Source organism: Helicoverpa armigera, chromosome 20 (assembly GCF_030705265.1).
Source record: "Helicoverpa armigera isolate CAAS_96S chromosome 20, ASM3070526v1, whole genome shotgun sequence".
Lineage (NCBI taxonomy): Eukaryota > Metazoa > Arthropoda > Insecta > Lepidoptera > Noctuidae > Helicoverpa > Helicoverpa armigera.
The window spans coordinates 3568504-3575995 of NC_087139.1; the positions used below are offsets into that span (position 1 = coordinate 3568504).

At 35.3% G+C, this 7492-nt stretch overlaps 1 protein-coding gene across 4 annotated transcripts in view; it reads right to left on the reverse strand.

The window, feature by feature from the left end:
• The window catches only part of LOC110377457 (putative epidermal cell surface receptor), a 55942-nt gene extending 50008 nt beyond the window's left edge, over window positions 1-5934 (reverse strand). For all 4 annotated transcript variants that reach the window (XM_064039674.1, XM_064039673.1, XM_064039672.1 and 1 more), the window contains exon 1: window positions 5682-5934. The gene's annotated coding sequence lies outside the window, so the exon portion shown is untranslated. The remainder of the gene's footprint in view (window positions 1-5681) is intronic.
• Between the last annotated feature and the right edge of the window lie 1558 nt (window positions 5935-7492).

The following is a 7492-nucleotide window of genomic DNA, read 5'->3' on the forward strand; positions in this document are numbered from 1 at the left end:
TTTATTTCTGAATTTTGAAGAAGATTACTAAGACTATCTTATGTTTTCCAAAGTTTATTATATAAACAACCCTATGAGTACAAATACAAGTCGCATGTAATGTTCTTGGTTATTTTATTTAACATCTTCCCTTAGCTTACCCGTTTTGGGAACATCTCCCCTATGCAAAGTGAGAACAGTACTCTCATTTGTACAAACATGTGCAATTTACACGTATCATGATATAGGTACCCTATTATTACGGAAGAAATTGGATACCAAAAGAAAGGTAGGTACTTAGCTAACTTAGGCATTTTTATAAGGTGAAAACTGGGAATCACATTGTTTAACATGCGTAATTTATTTTTATAATTTTGCATTTAAGTAATCTGTGAGGTGATTAAATAATTTATGACTTAAAATACAACTTAAACTTGAAATCAAGATAGTATTAACCAATTTAATTTCCTATGAAAACGTGGTGGTCTCTGGTATTCATTCAGGCATTGTCCCTCACCTAGTTTCGATAAGGCTGGACTGCTCATTGTCTCGAGTTTCACAGGCAACTTTGTAAACAATAAGCACGTAAGCTTTTAATTAACACAGATAATCAATTATAGTCGATAGCAGCGTAGTATGTGTATGTATACCGTTTCGTAGAAAACTACGAAACTAGAGCGTTGTGAATGCTGTGGCTTGCAATACTTTGTTTGTTATTTCAGCTGACAACCTAGGTTTTAAAGAAGTATTTTCTCCATCTAAAATATCTTACTTAATCAGTCTCGTTTTCGTGTTACTCAAGTACTACTTTTTAGTTAAAATAATCTTTATGCGACACTTTTTAGAAAATATTTCATAGGTTTTTATTTCAAACCAATTGACGTAACTATGTGTATAGTCTACTTAAACGCGAGAACAGTAAACATTTCTCAAATAAGAAAACATAATATCTACACTATATTGGTATTATTGACGATTATTTAGTAGTATCCGGTATATTCAATAGGATGGGTAATTCCAGACTTATGTTTACTGGAAAATTCAGAAGAAAACGCTTAACCATAACATAAAATATATAACTAAGTATACTTTTAACACAGTTTTACTTGACATAGCTAAAACTATGTGGTACTTAGTAAAAAGCCGTAAGTTGACCAACGTCAGGTCACCCATTTAGCCTATTATAGTGAGGCCTACATTACTTGACCGGTTTGGAAAAATCTTAAGCGCTTTGATTACATTATAAGGCTACTAGCAACATTCTAACGGTTAAAAAGAAAAAAAAACCGTTCTTTTAGCGGAAAACTTTTTGGAATTTGAATCATGTTACTGCTTAGAAAATATACATATAAACATAGATTTTATATAAACATTTACCATAGCCATTTATTTATTTGAACTAATCAAACGAAAGAAAGTGGCCAAGTAGGCTTCACATGTGTTTATGTTTGTTACTTCTTCATGCACAAACGGCTAAACAGATTTTATTCAAACTTGGTAACAATACAGCTTAAAATTCAGAATAACATATAGGCTACTTTATAGCCTAATACAGGAAGTAGTTCCTTCGATACGCGGATGAAAACAAAAGAAAACCCAAAATAGAACGTTTTTAACGGTCTACATTGATAAGCGGTTTTTTAAAACAAAAGTTCGTATGATTGAAAAAAAGAGGTTCTACCTGAGCTATGGCCCACTATGGCCTTTCGACCCTTCGAGCTATGTTGCCCCCATAACCTTGACAGGGCAGATGTGTGGTTGACCTTCAAATGTAACCGGCTTTATAGAAATTTGATATGAGTTCAAATCGCATTTAAATGTGATTTATTAGACCAACTCTTATGAATGGTACATCTATAAAATGGTTCGGAATATCTTATATTTTAAATACTAGGTACTTTTCAATGGAAAACTTAATTTTTAGAGCGATTCTCTTATCGTCCATCATATTTTTATCCACTGACGCAAAAAGAAGGGTGTTATAAAGACCACTATTTCTGTGTATATGTGGCATCGTAGCTCATAAAAGGATGAACCGATTCGGAAGCATTTTTTTGTTGTAAGCTGGTTTTCCAGCTGTGGTTTTTATTAGACCATTTAGGCATTCAAACGTTCATAAAACACGTTTTAAATTGTTTATTTCTTATTCTTATGATAATAACAGATCAACCTACCTAAGTTAATAGCATTTGCTTATCAGTAGACATTTACCTATTTTTAAAAGAAAAATCAAGTCGATATTTTTAATTAAGTTTGTCTAGAAACGTTTCAATAAGTTGTCGAATCGATTTCAAATCCTATTATGTATCTTTTGACCTCAATATTCATTTTAGTTCTTTTAATAGTTTATTTACTAGCTAGATTACCTTTATTGGCGAAATCTAGAGATCAATTTGCTAAATATTTTTTTTGTGGCATTGAATAATTTCGGCACCAATATTAAGTTGAATCGAATAAAACGTTAAATAATCGAGTAAGTTAATGAAATTAGGGCTTTCAAATAAATAAACTTTTTAGCTCGCTGCTGATGTGGCAGGCGGTTTGGGGACTGTCTTTTGTAAATTTTTGAAGTAGGTATAGATTTCTCGATGATCCTACGATAAATCTATCTAGTTCATGTAGTATAAAAATAAAACAACCACGTGTTAGAGGTCCGCTAAGCTTCGTGTTTGTACAGATGGTAAAACTTACCTTCTTACTAAAATTGTATGTCTATTTGTAAGGCACAGTGGTTTACATAACATGTATGTCTGAATATACATAAATAATGACGTACATTTTGCTTCCCAAAAAGACAGTATTAATCAACAAAAAATTATATAAATAAATAAAATTGGAGTATCTGTTGTTGTGTAGGTAAATTGCGTAGGTACTATACCAAATATTTTTTTTGTATTTATCCAGATACGGGAAGTTGTAAAATTCGGACCTACTTGGTTTTCCTTTTGATAAAATTCTTCTACTTCTGCTAATTTTATTTACAAGAGAAACCACAGGAAACAACAAGCATTACAAAACTTCAACACATTACGTAAAAAAGGACCAGTTGGTTCTTTGCGTCGCATACGCATCGGACTCAATTTCGCGCCTGCCACATTTGCATGTAAATTCGACGCAAGTCTAACGCAAGTAACATCGTCGCGTGCGCAGAGAATATTGATGTAATGGACAACGACAGGGATGAGTGTTAACTGTTTAACATTGACAAAGAAAAGCCTTTTGTGTTAAGAAGGTAAAAAGATCAACAAAATAGGATAATTTGACAGTGAGGTTTCTTAGCACATTAATGTCGGTCCTACGCCTGTTCTCTTTCCGGTCGTGTCGGATTGCCGTCCCATCGGGCTATGAGTGTGAAGGAATAGTGAGTGCACATGTGTCTGCGCAAATGCTTGTGCACTATAATATGTCCTGCGTAGTTGCCTAATCTCCTTACATGAGACCAGCTACATTGATGATATCCTCCTAGTCGAATATTAGGGGTTTTATATCAATAGTTGTAGTTAATACTATTGGTAAATTTCCTAGCGTGCTACGCTCTACAGTTCCTTGTATTCACTGCTAGTGCTTCATTTCATAATGGCCGGTTCCTACAAAAAGAAACGACTCGTTTCACCACCGGACATGATGTATTTCATGAAAATAACAACAAGTATAAAACGTCAAGTTATATTGAGGTTGCTGTATTAATTAAAACATTTCAACTGGAATGCTAAATAAAAACAGAATTGCAAGAGTTCTTAAAGGCGATGTTGAGTGAAAACTTTGTAAGAGTATAAGAAGTAACTTTTCAGGAGGAAGATAAGGGTAGGAAGTGACTTCAAGAAGAGGTTTTGAATCCAAGATAAACAGTTTTCATTTAAGCGTCGGAAATAGCTAGAATATTTCAAAAGACATTAATGAAGGACCGATGGAAGAGTCGCGTACTTAGACGCTACATAAGAGTGTAAGAAGGATATACGTAATCGGATTAATTGCCATTGTAGAATCAGATTGTAACCCAAGACCAATAGGTACTTGAAAATCTATCTAGAGTAGGTAACAACGTAATCCAAGGAAGTATAAACCTCACAGATTTCTCAGTAAACTCTAAAAAGTAAACGTTCTTAATATCAGGAATTCTAGAGTCAGCCCTAGCAAGTCAATCCACCGGTACATTTGACGCGATAACATTTCTCCCACGTTATGCTCAGGCGCCGACACTTGGGCACTTGTAACAATCCTACTTTTACAACTATAAGTATGTCTTGTTTTTATTGACACTCGATGTTCCGTTTTCTTGTTTGTATTTTGGACACATGCCCACGAAACTGCTGAATTGAGTAGGAAGATGAGTAAGTGACAGATTCGCATGACTTCTATTGGCACATTTTTTTGTTTATGTACACAATTTTCTGTGATAAATTTGCAAGAATGCTGTTTAATATTGGTGGGCGAACCTACCAAATAACAGAAGGTCTACATATCCACGTATAGTGAGATACCGTTAAAATGGCTCATGTATCAGAATGGATAGTGCAGAATAAACATGAAAGTGATATAGAAACTACTTGATACAAAATCCAGAAATGGTATTGTATAAAAACAATCTGAACCCAGTTATGGAAAAGACAAATCAGGTGGCGAAACCAACCAGAGTTGAATTTTTCTAACCTTAATTTTATCAAGTAGAGGTCCTTTAATCAGATGATGAAAAAAATCTTAGAACTTATCAATAGAGAAACTCGGCAATATGGAAAAACTAAACTATAATTGAAGTTGACATAGTGAATTACATTCTGATAGCCATTAAATGGTCAGGATTGGGATTTTTTTAACGGTACTTTGATAAGTACGTCGTTGGAAGTTTTTTTTCAATGTAGACTAGTCTTAGTTTGTATGCAATAAACTAAATAATTGACTCTATGTATTTCGATGGCATTAAGTAACCCATCATAAAAGAACAAGCCGAAAAGGAATCCTATTAAACTATTCCCGGAATGTACCATCAGGAATGCCGGGTAAAATCTCGGAGAAAACACTAGTTTCAAACAACAAGTTTCCATCAAGAAGGCAGCTTACGTTCCCTACCATATTATGTAAACGAGGCTCGTAAAAACGGCTCGTGTTAATAGATTCGTGGGTTAACGCACTTTAATAGGAAATGAGAAAAAATAATGCATTGTGTGCACTGTGGTTATCGGTGTCGGCACTGTTGTTGTTCTCAACATTTTGTGGTGGCTTTCGCTTTTTGCTGGTTATAAACAACTAGGTTAAGTGCTTCTATGAAGTTAGTATTCAAATCTATTGTCAAGACTTTTTGCCCCAAATTTTCTCCATCGATGTGTTCGTTGATGTCTAATGTAGAGCCGTGTGTAGCGTCCTCATTTTTCTTCAAACTGGTCTTTTGAACTTTTGGGGATCAAAGGACCAAAAAGTTTTATGTTATAAGTCCGAGGCATGACAAGCAATATTTTTATAGAGATTAATGTTTACAAAGGAATGACAAATCATCGCGTTAAAGCTCATTAGTTTCCACATAAGTCTTGGCCGCTACATAAGGCTCACAATTTCTTTTGGTAGTGGAAAGTTTCTGTGTTTGTACTCATTTGTTAACGCTTAGACACTGTAGATGCGCCAGTGAGAGGCTTCGTCCCAAAGTCGTTCATACTGCGTTGACGGCGATGCGTCCCTAAATAATACTTCAAAAACTTCAAACAACATACCGGTAGACTATAGAAAAACACTCCTGGCAGGTAGGAACACTTTCTAACATAAAAAAAAACAATCTGTTCACATTCACTGACACAACACTGGTTCAAAAAAAGAACTAAAATAAAAAAAGGAATTGTTCAAAATTCGTAAAGGGTTCTCTTTTTAAAAATGTTTGTGATGATGACACGAGATGTGTTGATTTCTGCGCGTGCGCAGCCGGCGCGTGCGTGGTGTAGTGTTGACGCGGTGGGACTGACGCGATGCGCGGGCGCCGCCGACCGGTCGAGATTTCTCCCCGTAAACAACGAAAGCGAGCCTCCAAGCCTTTCTTCGACTCGTGGCGAAACGTGAAAGAGCTCCTACTATGCGTTCTCGACAGTTAAAAACAACTTCAGTTTTGATTTTTAAATTTTGGGAAAAAATAATGATCTAGTTCTAAATTACCTATGTCGTAGAGAACCCAATTGAAAAACAACGAGACGAAAATCACTGTAGGATCGAACTACCTGAGAGGGTTAAATTAAAATAGAAACCCATTTCCGTTAGCTGATAACGCGATCCCAAAATTGAACCTGTCAAACATGTACCTAAAGATTAGGAACTTTGAATTAAATAGCGAACATTTATATTCTACACAGGAAGGTAACAAACGTTACTTTAACTTTATTTTTATATTTGTACCTACATTGCAAAACCTGTGTAACTTGCTTCTCAATTCTAGGATTTTTTATTTCGAGTGGTCTCTTTTGAGCCATTAGATGTTATCTAGATTATGTCCCCAAACGTTTGTAACCGTCTTGTTTAAGTTAAATTTATTTACCTATTTTATGTTATGCCAAGTAAAACTATGTATGTAGACGTCCTATATTTCGTAGGTAATCCCCTTGATGAGTATCTAACACCCACTCGAAAAACTCAACTTACTTTACGGTCTTTCCATATGTCTATTTGTTGTTTGTCTATCTATTTGTTCTGTGTATTTGACATTACTTGTCTGGGACTTATCTCTATCAGACAAAACAACAAATAATATAGAATATTGAGAACGGCTGTTAGTCGTTCGACTTCGTACCAAAAGCAAGTGGTAGCGGCCACGCCGGCTTTCATTTAAGTCTTGGAGACTTGAGTCATCAAAAGTCGATGACGCCAGACCTGCAGTCAGGATCCACATATTCGGTCAAGGTGGAGACGACCCATGACTAAAATTTATGCAAATTTTGCATACTTTAGTGTTACCACACCGCCTACACTGGCCGAAATTTTACGTACCTAGGTAAGTATCCAGTTTTCGATACGAAAAGGATAAAGTGGAGATTTTATTGACTCATCAAAAGACCATATTTTGTAACCACACGCAAGTATGGGAAGGTGTCCTTGTCAAAACCGATATTATAAAACAATGTATCCGACTCAAAGAACCAACTTCTTATTCACGTAGTGCGGAAATTTTATTAATATATTTTGGTGTGGATACCCTTCTGCTAATAACGTAAACTGCATCATCATGCTAGCTAATTGCCATCGAATTGTAGGGGGTAGCTCTTATTCATCCATTACCACATCCTTACGACTTATTTTTAATACTTGCCTGCTCTATGCTCGGAACAGGCCTTACTCTATTCCGTTCATTCCACCGAGATTATGAGATCGGGAATTCTTCTGAATTCTCAAGGCTGAAGTTAAGCTGAAATCCAATTCTTTACTTCGCCACCTTCTTAAGATTTTGACCTTGTTTCCTTTCTAACTGAAATAAAAAAGCTATATAAGTTTGTGTGCAGGTGGGTAGTTGTTGTTTCGTTAGATATTGAATTGATAGATCGAT